Source organism: Gambusia affinis, linkage group LG04, assembly GCF_019740435.1.
Source record: "Gambusia affinis linkage group LG04, SWU_Gaff_1.0, whole genome shotgun sequence".
NCBI classification, from domain to species: Eukaryota; Metazoa; Chordata; class Actinopteri; order Cyprinodontiformes; family Poeciliidae; genus Gambusia; species Gambusia affinis.
Window position 1 is genome coordinate 7335390 of NC_057871.1, and position 12237 is coordinate 7347626.

Consider the following 12237-nt stretch of genomic DNA (forward strand, 5'->3'; position numbering starts at 1 on the left):
CCGGATGAAGCAAACTTCCCCTAATGACATCGGAGGAATTTTCCCACAGCTAGAGCAGACAGCAGCCAAGAGATTTATCTCCACTTGGATGTTAAGAGTGGGACAGTCCCAGTGCTAATACCACCTCTTTGCTCAGATCAGTATTACTTTCCCTTTTTTTTTTTTACCAGTACTTTTTTCTTTTGAAAACATTTTTGTATACCAACATGTTTTACAGAAAAACATTGTTTGTAGATAGTCATTGCCCATTACTCTGGTACAGTTACTTCACATATTTACAGTGTTGAGTCAATATATAGTATATGAAATATATTTACATAAGTGATTAAACTTTTGCTACCAAACAAAGAATCAATTCTCATCTTATCCCTTTCTGAAACAGAATCTCTTTTTATAACAAATGCAAGTATATTTACTTCAATGTGTTATAAAATGGCATAATGTGTCTTTAATAGTAACTTGTAGTGTGAGATTGTTTTTCTGCCCTCACAACAGTTAAGCTCTCCTACAAATTCTGCTATATGGATACAACTCCTTCTCTCTAATACCCCAAAATGAAATTGAGTGTAACCAACTTCAGTATAAATTCAGCTGTTAGGGAGTTTGCTCTAGAACATTGGTGAAAAAAAAGGCACGGAGACCAAGGAACACAGGACACAGACCATGTATAAAATTATAGAGAAGGTCAAAGATTTATGCTTTGAAAATATTTGAAGCTCTGAATGTGTCTCATAGCGCTGTTCAATCATCATCTAAAATAGTGTGGCACACCTGGCAAACCTACAATTCATCAACACTGATGAATCGGTAGCTGCTTTATTAAAAGAAGCAGCCAAGAGACCCTTGGTAACTCTGGAGGAGCTGCAGTGATCCACAGATCGTGTGGGAGAATAGGTTGACAAGACAACTATTACAAATCTGTAATTTATATAAGATTGCTAAGAATAAAGCCAATATTAGAACATCCCCTTTAAAAAGCAACATTTAAAGTTTTCAGTGAACCATATAGGGGATGCAGCAGACATCTGGAAGAAGACGCTCAGGACAAATGAAACAGAAATGGCAAGTGAGGAGGAAAACTAACTCTACACACCATCATGGCTGCCAGGATTCAAGATGAGGTGCAGATGATGCTGCTATGGTTCATAGTAGCATCATCCTGTGAGTGCTTGTCTTCAACACGGACCTGAAGAAAGACAAAATTGTAAGGATAATGAATACTTTTATAAACTTCTTTTTTTCTTCTGCTTGTCAATAATGAATGTTTACAATAAAAGAGAGAGCAGAAACACTGCATGCAGCATTAAATAGAAGTTGTATAGTGAGTAAAAGTTGAACATGCATTTTATTAAGTATAATAAAAAGCAAAAACTTATTTTAGCAACTTGCTAAATGTTTCCATTCAGTTTGTTTGTAGATCACTGTGAAATATGCAATTGCAAAGCTTTTATGGGGACTCACAATTATTTCCCCCTCCAATTATGCATCACCACAGATGCAGAACTGGGCACTAAGAGCTGAAACAAGCTCTTTATCCCACTCTCCAGTTTCCCACTGGGGGAATCCACATTTTAAGAGTCACATTAGCCTTTTGGAAATTATTAGTTTTCGGAAACATAGATGCTTTGATTATTCATTGTATAGTTTTCTCATATTGTTTGATCCTTCAGATTAGATTTAATATTCAGATCACCTGAACTGAAATGTTTTATTCCAGTTTCTTTGAACTCTCACATAACATTCAACTTAGTTTAAAAAAAATTGTTATTATGAAATGTGTCCCAATTTGTATTCCACTTTCCTCACTTTTGACAATTCAATAAAACACTTGAGTAAAAGAAAAATGTACACTTGCAATTATAAAAGACACTAAACAATTAAAATAAGACTTTAAGCTCACACCAGGATGCCACATACAAAACTTGAAATGTTTCCCATTTTGCCACATTAAAACCATAATGTTCAAGTCTACTTTGTGGAGATTTTAAGTGGTAGACCAACACAAAGTCAAACATAGTTTGAAATTTTGTTAAGACTAAACTCAACTATCACACAAAAATGTTAACATTGGATTGCCCTGAAATTCCCACAATGTACCCAAGAACTGGCAGCAAAAACTTACAAGAGGAATCACAAGGAGAAAATGAATTAAAGTATTTGGTTTTAAAAGCAAAAACTTAAGTTCAAGGGGTATAAATACCCTTACATAGCACTTTGTTAGTTTCTGTAGATCACTTTAAGTTTTCATCTCAGTCAGTTTTACTCATTTTGCTCCTCTTCAGATATTTCTGCTAAAAAGAACACACTTGTTTCACAGAAGAATGTTAATATCTGTATTCTAATTAACTGTGTATATATATGTTTTAATAATTACTTTTGTTAAGCAGGAGACAATCAGGCAAACTTAACTGAATAACATGAATATAACAAAATGGATGAGGTTCTCATTACTAAGACTGCATTCTGAGCATATGATGTGCTAACATACGGGGGTGGTGACAAAGGATGACGTACCAGAACTGCCATAAGGGATCTCATAAACAACAGAGTGACTGACAACAGTGCTATTTATAAACACAGCTGATTTTTAGTTGTTTTTTTGGTACCGCTTGTCTGTGGAAGTTTAAACTCAATTTCTCACTCCTGAGGATATTGTGACCCATCCTGTTTTTATATTGTCTTTATATTAAAACAAAAACGTAATGTAGAAAATATAACAACTCAAGTAAGTTTGATAAAACCTAGTTTTATCACGTCAATATGGTACAAGAAGGCAGAGAATCAGTGGGTGAACAATACTTATTGCAACAGAGAGTGGTTTAAGAAAAGAGGCAGATTTTTATGGGATTTTTTTTCAGTCTTCGTTGTTATGGATGCAGGGCTGTTGCAGCAGAAAGAGGTTCACAGAATATCAATCAATATGTTCACATATTTTATTTAAACCTCACCTGCAGCAGCAGCTCCACAGAATGACTTCATGGTCTATTATGGTGCCACGCAAACGCCAAAGCTCAAGGGATGGAAAAGTGACAAAAATATGTTAAGACACTGTTTGTGAGAAACACAGTAAACATTTTTTTTGGAAATGAATTCTTCACTAATGTCAAGATGAGGGGATGTTTATAGCACAATTTAAAGATCAGCAACATTATTTCATACCATTTATCTTTACAAGCATCTTCATGATCTGCAGTTTTGCTCTCTTTCACACACAGTTATATAATCCTTTATTGAGGCTCACAATAGCATGTTAGCCTTTTGCTTTACATTCATACATCTTGAACTGTTGCACATTTTCACCTAACAATCACATTGAATTCTATTAATAATTTATATGATAACTGTGGAGTGGAAGCAAAAGTAATGTTTTCATCTTTGGAAGACAAAATCTGAAAAACGTGGCAGTTAATCGTATTTAGGCTTCCTGAGTAATTGCTTGGTAAAACCACCAATGTTTTGGGTTATAACTCTTCCAACTTTGCACATCATAAGATTACACTTTGTGCCCTTTCATCTCCTGAGCTCATCATACAAACTATTTCTCTGTCCAATACTCCTAAAAATGTTTGTAAGTAGCATAAGAGAGGAACGTTGCTGTAATGACATGCTGAAGGCAGAGTGTCGGAAAGAGTAGGAGCTTCTTAAAGAGACAGAGGCCCAATTTCAAAGCGTCGCATTATGAAATCAAACTTATTTTAAGTTATGTTTGATATACAGCATTTTTATGACAACTGAAGGTAACAGAGTTACTTTATTCAGTGGTGGGAAGTAACGAAGTACAAGTACTTCGTTACTGTACTTAAGTACAATTTCCGTGTATCTGTACTTTACTTAAGTAGATTTAATAATGGATACTTTCTACTTTTACTCCACTACATTTAACAGTAAGTATCTGTACTTTCTACTTCACTACATTTCTATACAGCGTTTCGTTACTCGTTACATCCAAGACGCATTTCGGTTTTTTGATTTGTTCGTTAGTTTGAAAGTATCCAATGGCGAGAGCAGAATCAGTCCGCTGAACCAATCCAAAGCGGGAAATAACCATTAGGCCCTCCCTCAAGAAGAGCAGCACAATACGCAGGACCTGCAGAATCATTAACCCCCAGAATGGAGTCCAAGGATAGTCATCCTCCAGAAGACCTGCTCCACCCATGGCCTTATTTAAAAGATTTCTTTGAAATAACTGGGTCAAAAAACGCTTCCTGGAGATTCCAATGCCGCCTTTGCCTTCCCCGAAAGCATGAAATTCTATCTTTCAAAAATTCACCATCAAATTTGAAAAAACATATTGAGGTAAGTTAAGTTGCTAAACGCTATCGATGTTAAATTAATTTGTGTTAGTGAAGTTTTATGTAATCTTAGCAAGCTTTTTGTTGAACTCGACTGCAGTAAATAAATACGATTACTGTATATTGTTATAAGCTAGCATGAACTTGCAAGTAACAGTGATTACTGCGGTCGTGATCACGTCTCCCGCCATGAATGTTACATATAAGTTGACGCTAAACTCCTTCACGTCTTGGTTATTAAATAAATGTTAGCGCTTGCTGACCCTGAACTCATTGCAGGAGCGATTCTTCTTCCAAAGTTCCGAACATCCTGGACAAGCAATGAGGACATGCTGAAAATGGGTAAATCATATAAATTGTTCCTCAATGGCCATTAATTATTTTTTTTAAATACTCTATTGTTGTCAAATTCAAAGAACAGTTCCTGGTCACCAGAAAATATTACCTATAAATCAAAAATTTTATACATTACATAGTGTATAGTAGTTTATGATTTGAATAAATTATATCCAGTCTTCACCTTCCTTATTTGTTCCTCTCATACCACCAAGGAGCAAAATTGTAGGTGCTACCCATTATGGTCATACATATGTAGTTGTTAAGACCTACTTTGTGGTTTTAAAAGTATATTGGTGACATTTATGTGTCATTTATAAAATTTTGATGAATTATGTTTCCTATGTGGTATTAATTTTGATTGTTCTATATAGGACTGGACTACATCAAGACAAACCTGGATCAAGAGCCAGTGCAACTCGTTCGGAACAACTCAAGCTCATCAGATGAGGAGGACTACTTCAGAGTCATTAAGAGCAACATTCAAGAGACTACCAGACAGCTAGATGCATATTTGGCCAGCACAAGTGATACCATGGATATTCTCAAGTCAGTTCCGGCAGTGTTTAATTTGTCTTTAAAAGTAAACACACCTTTGCCCGCCTCAGCAGCCTGCGAAAGACTCTTCAGTATAGCAGGACAAATTTTCTCACCCAAAAGAGCCAGGCTGGACTCTAAAAACTTTGAGAACCAACTTCTGCTTAAGCTGAACAAGAAATTCTTGCCGTGATGTTAAAATGAGAAGTTAATGTGGTGCTATGATTAGAGTAGGCTGACTGAAGCTGACCCCCACACTTTCTTCAAATCAATGTCAAATGTTTTGTGCAGCAAAATTTGAGTTTCTCCTACTTTATCTTTGAAAATATCAATGGACGTTTAAAGGTAATTTTGACTTCGTAAATGGGGTGGGGGGCTGGTTGACCTTTGGACTTTTAGACGCTCATTAATATCTTCAAAGGTAAGCAATACAAACAAACAAAAATTCTGCATAAACAGCACAAATGTTTGACACCAATTGTCTGATTTGAAGAATGTGGGGGGACCAATTTCATTCAGATCAGGCGCACCCATATACAGAGGCTACAGAACTTTATGTGGCTGTTCCAAGTTGGACTCCTCTTCCTTGATTGAATGTCCTCAGCCCCTTTCTGTTAAGAGTTCTCTCAAAATAGCTGGCAAAAAAGTTAAGTTCATGTTTTGTTAGGACGAAAGACTAGATGTTTCCAAATCGCTTGATGTTTGTTAGGTCAGTTTAAAGTCCCTTTTTTCAGGGAAACAATTTTCTTTTGAACGTGTTTATTTTGAATTAAATAAAACATTTCAAAGGTATAATAATTTCTCTCATTTTGCCTAATTACATGTAACCCTGCAGGTCATCCCTGGAATTCTGATGCATAGAATAAAATATCTAAATCTAAACTGTCACACAATAAAAACATGCTTTATCTGCAGCATTGCTCATTAAAATGGTACATTACTGATTTATTAAAACTAAATACGATAGGTACACTTAATGACATTATATAAGCCATTAGGTATTATGGTTGGCAAGTACTTTTACTTTTAATACTTAAGTAGTTTTAAAAGCTTGTACTTTCTTACTTTTACTTAAGTAAAATAATAATGTGGTACTTTGACTTTTACTTGAGTAAATTTTTGTCTGTGTATTTGTACTTTTACTTAAGTACATTGTCTGAGTACTTTCTCCACCACTGACTTTATTGTTCTATAAAATGGCACTGAGTGCCTGGAAAATGTGAACCGCTCCTTTAAGGCCATGTACACACATAGCCAGGTTTTTAATAAAACAAATATATCTGCCATATTATATAAAAAAATAATATAATCTACACACCTGATCACTTTCACAAAAGTTTTCATCCACTTACACCTGCACAAATATGCCAATGAGCATTGTTTTAAACATGCAAAAACATAATAGGTAACGTAGCACAGGGTCTTCAAAACAACCATGACCTGCTGTTATGATTTACTAAACATGATGCCAGGAGGTTAATTTGCATGGACAGAAAGATAGATTGAAATACTTTTATAAGAAAACAGAGTTTTCATGTTTATGACAGGCTGAAATATATAAAAATGGAATGGTTTTCCCAGATAAATGCTTACATGTGGACTTGGACTAAAACTGGCAGCAACACTCTCATTGTTTAATTTTTGCATTTCTTTAAATATCCTGTGTAGCATTAAATGTTACAATAAATAATACGACATTATTCCAAAATGCACTTCTGAGTGAAATGCAGAAGTGTTTCAGAAGACCCATTATGTCTGTTTCATGATGTTATCAGTTGTCCTAGCAGAAAATGTGAACATAAAAGCCATGCTCCCAGGTTCATGAATTATTCACACTTGCAGTAAATCTCCTGTAAATCCTCGTGTCTTGGTGACATTCTTGGCGTCATGTAGACAAGGCACGACAAGATAAAGATAGAATTATTCGCCTCTGGGTCATGATCTGCCTCCCTGCAAATCTCCTCTTAACCTTGTTCTATGTTTTTCTGCAAGAAGCAACTGTCAACATCGGAGCCACACAGACACCTTAAGTATTTTTGGTTTTCTAAAAGAACAAAAATACAGGTTGATACAGGAATTAGTGTAGAAATTTATAAAATACAAACGCAGTCTTTGTTACTGTTTAGAGAATAAACTGAATTTGATTAAATATTAAACGGGAAGTGCAGATATGTTTCATTAAAACATTCCTTTCTTGCTCTGCAGGAAGAAAAGAATTCAACAAATAAAATACATATGCATATTTAAATGAAGATATTTCTATCTTTTGGGGAATTTTGTTATTGGGTGTATCATACTATTAAAGCCTTCCTTTTTAATCAATCAATCAATCAATCAATCAATAAGGGTCTATATAAAGCAAAACTGCAATGCTTTGGACTGAAATTCTTGTTATTGCAGCTCTACAAATCGGTGTCTTTATTTTTTTTTGTTTGGGTTTTTTTATGTGAATGAGACATTTCACACCACACCCTCCTTCAGATCCCATTACGTTACACTCAACCCCGTTCGGCCATTTTTGTAGTTTGACAGTAGCCCTACAGCTATTACATGAATGCATCTCAATGGTGTTAATACTGGATTTACACCGGCACCATCCACACCAACTACCTAGTTCAACTGTAGTGACCATGCATATCAAATGTGTATTAAAATATTAATGCGATAAACAAAATTAGGTAAGTATAAGGCAGCTTTGTTAGATGCAGCATAAACTCAGAAGTGAGCCTAAGGTTCACCTTCCAGCAGGACGACAACAATAAACATACAGCCAGAACAACAATGAAATGGTTTAGATAAAAGTTTATTCAAATTACTGTGACCCAATCAGAGTCCAGACCTAAATCCAATTAACAATCTGGGGCAGGATAGTAAAGTTGATGTTCACAGATGCTCTCCATCCAATCTGACAAACCTTATGCTATTTTGCAAATGAGCAATGATTTCAGTTCCAACAGAATTTGGGTTGTAGAGATAATGCAGCATTTTTGTGTGTAAGAAAGAACAAGGGGAATCAGAAGCTAGGCTCCGTTTTTCACCACTGGCAAACACAAGGATCCAACATACCATGGTGTGAGGACAAGAGAACATATTGAATATACATAACAGCCTGGTAGTGAGTAGATAAGCAACATGTGCACTAGGGAAGCTTGCAGAGAAAAACAGATGCAGACAAAAAGAGAGACGAACAAACAGAAGAGGAGAAACAAACATCTGCTGCTGTCAGCTCAAATCGTGACAGGAAAAGTGTCTCTATTCCTGTTTTAGCTTTGTCATTGTGCAGTGCTCTCTCTCTATATATATATATTTAAGAGTGCATGCAAAAGTATATAAAAATAAACAAACAGGGGAAAATCTGACCCATTAACATTATAAGGCCTGTTTAAGTTTCAAGACACAAAATAAAGAAGAACAGAAAATAATCAGAACAAGACACATACAAAGCACTGTGACTTCTGTTTCTGTGTTTATATCACTGCATATCCACACTCAAAATCAGGCTCTACTTTTTCAGTGTCTGTGCTCTTTAATGTTTTGTTTTTTTAATCAAGTCATAGTTAACCCCTCACTCAAAGCCATTTTGTCCATGCAATACTTGTTGTTTAGCTTTGGATGCATAAAAGCAAAACAATTTCAGTCTCCCTTCAGTTGTATGTGGAAGTAAACAGAATGCTTCCTTTGCTAGCAAATGTAAACCCTGTGAAAATTGAAACTTTAATGTCTCACTCTGTCTCCTCTCCTGCTTTTGTGGATACCCGATTATACAAAGTGCTACTTCATTATTGTTTCCAATGCAGAATTGAAATGAAGCCCCGGTGGACATAATTTTGCTGCTACATGTCCATTAAGTCTAGAGCTGTGCCATGCTGAATGTCAATGAACGTCCCCAAACTATTTTTAGTTGCACTTTGTCTGACTTGTCTTTTCCACTTAAATATAACGTTGATGAATCATGAGAGACACCGTACACTGTTGAACACATATGTACATAAGCCATCTGTAGACAAGAAGTATGATTCTCCGGTTTCACTTACCTTCAAGGGCTTATGAACCATATGTAGCCTGTCACACTGCACAGAAAACAATCCAATAAAGAATTCTTTCTGTCCTTTCCAGTCCTGTAGGTTTTTACTTATTATGTCTTAAATCTTATTTTACGGAGTCACTGACTGATTTCAAGAAGCTTAATAGGAGACCAGTGTCTTATGCCAAAGAGATGAATACCCCTTTCATCCTTTGTGTAATTGTCTTTTTCAGAAGATATATGGATACTGCAAGCTTCCTTCAGAATCTAACCAGACTGACTGATGGTTAATCTTTTTGCCAGTTTTCACTGGCAGTTGGAGAGAAAAAAAAATCACCCTGTCTGCTTTTTTTCCAGAAATGCCCAAACCCACCCATGACAAAATGGTGAGTGCCAAGCCAATGTAAAATAAATGGCAGCATGAAACAATAACCACACTTGGCAGTGAAAGAAAGAGAAAACTGTTCCTCTACTCCAAGTTAAGGTTATGTGAACCGACCTGTGTGGATGCTCTACAGCCAAGAAACAGCGACCACAGAGGATTTTCCTTTCTTCCCCTTCAGGCTGAGGTTAGACTGGCTAATTACTGTGTTTGTTATTGTAGATGTAGATAAAAGCAAATTACTGGGTGGAGCAAAAGGAAAAAAAACTAGCCTCTTTGGTTCCCATAAGTCTTCTTTATTAAACTTTTGTTTCCTGCTCACATCCAACCTACAATGGTAAAGTGAGATTTTGTCGTAAAGGCCTCTGTGTAATATCACATGATATGCATCTGTTGTCAAACCTTTAAACACGTCTCCATTAAAAAGATTGACTAAAACTGTACTTATATGTAAATGTTGTCTATCTGTGGGTTTTAGTCTTGGGGTGTGGAATTTTGATATTGTTTTTCTAGACTCTGATCACTTTCGTCTCACTCGGGTTATTGGTTTTATTAGATTTAACATTTTGGTCATACTTCTGTTCATGGTTGAGGTTTTTAAATCCGTGACAACTTCCTTTTTCTGAATTTAGATTTTTGTAATGCATCTGGTAGCTCTTTTTGAAACAATTCTAATATTCTTCAGTAAATTTGAATTAAATCTTTTAAAGCTCCTGGTGGTCCAATCTCTACCACTGGAGAGACAAGGCTATATTTTCATATTTTTCCCAGTTATACGGGAGAAAAATACGTAAATTAATATTTTATGTGGGTGCTTTGAACAGTATACAAGTTTCTTGTGGGTATTCACATAGCAAACAAATGGTGTAAACGTAAAACAGGGCCTTCTGAATGTGAATAAAACAGATCATCAAAGTCTAGCAAGTATAACTGTGAGTAAAAAAAACTACATTTTTGTATTCACTCAATTTATATTTGTCCTGTATTGTAATTAGAGTGGTATTTTGAAATATTGAGGTGTGACAAAAAGCAAAGACAGAATAAATCTGGGGGTAAATATCTATCCTGGAGATGGTAAGTCAAATGAGTATGATATGCTAGGGACATATGAATTTGTCTCAGTAAAGGAAGAACTCGCTGCAAATATTAGGATTGCTGAGCATTTTCTTCTTATTAGAACTCAAAGAGTAAAGCATCAGCTATCAGGAAGCACAAAAAGAACTTCTTCAGTTTTGAGGTCCTGCATTTGTTCAGATTTTTTTCTGTAGGCTTTAATTGCTGAGCTCCCCAGTAATGACTGTCCTTGACTTTTTGTTTAGTGTCATGAACAATATTTAGTAGAACTGCTGTTAGAGTTCAACAAGAGGCACTTAAGACAACAACAAAGTGGAAAATGAAGAAAGGTTGAAACAAGGGCTATAGACAGCATAGAGTCAGAGACCAGAAAATATCTTTTTCATTACACTGTGTCATGAAATAGAGTAGTAGGTGGTGAGGATAGGAAGCGGTGGACCCAGGTTGTTGTGAGAAATGACGGTTTTAATGATAAACACGAAGGCGAACAGTCATGAGCTATGACGCAAAGAAACGTAGACACTGGTAGAACTGGGAATACTGAACATTAGACACACAAAAGCAATGACAAGGACCCGGAGGGGAGCAGGTAGTACAGGTGGGGTTAAATACACACAAGGGAATAATCAGGGAAACAAAAGGCAGCTGGAGATAGTTAAGGGGAAGACAAGACTACACAGGAACTAAATTAACAGAAAAACACATACAAAAATCCATAACCTCACACATTTCATGAGAATATATTAGTTTAACAGCTGAAGATACATATAATTTTATGTGATTTTTCTGTTTATTTTGTGTTATGGGCTTGCTGTAGAGATGTTGACCCAAAAGTCAAGTTATGTACTAGGAAGAGGAACTTTAATGTGTGGTTCTGGAATAAACATGACAGCACATTATGGCACTGCAGTCAGCTTGAAAAACCGTTTCTTGTTAAAATAAAATAAATAAACATTATGTACATTAAACAAATGTCTAGTACTCTTAATCGTAAGACTAGTTAAAATCAGGATTTTGAGTCCTAAACTGAGCTGCCCTATGTAAAAACTGCATTGTACTCTCATCATGACGCTCTCTAAGCAGCTATACATAGTCAATCATTCTGAGGGGAAGAGATATGCACCATCAATCACTGTTACTGAAACAAAAATAATCAAATTGGCATTCAGTGTGAACCTTGTCACACCATATTTTCCTGTAAGTGCCTGTGCCATCTTAATTTGTTTTCAAAACATGGCTGGGCAACATTTGTGAGGCCTGAATTGCCAACAGGTTTTCAGGCAGAATAATTTATTGTATCAACTCCAAATCACTAAACTGTCATGGCTTCCTGCACCTGTCAGTCATCCCTGAGCAGCCACAATAGCAGAAGCGCCTAAATAATTTTGGATGATTATCAGAACTATATAAGCACAAGAGAAATAATAAAACACAAACATAGATCAACCCATTAGTTTAGAGAGCAACAAAAAAAATCGATCATGTCTTGATAGATTGTGCCATAATCTGGTGGATGGAGTGAACAGAGCTATGTGAGAGTTTTAAACCTCACTATATTGTTTTATAACCTTAATTTGGTTTAAAGCTCTCCA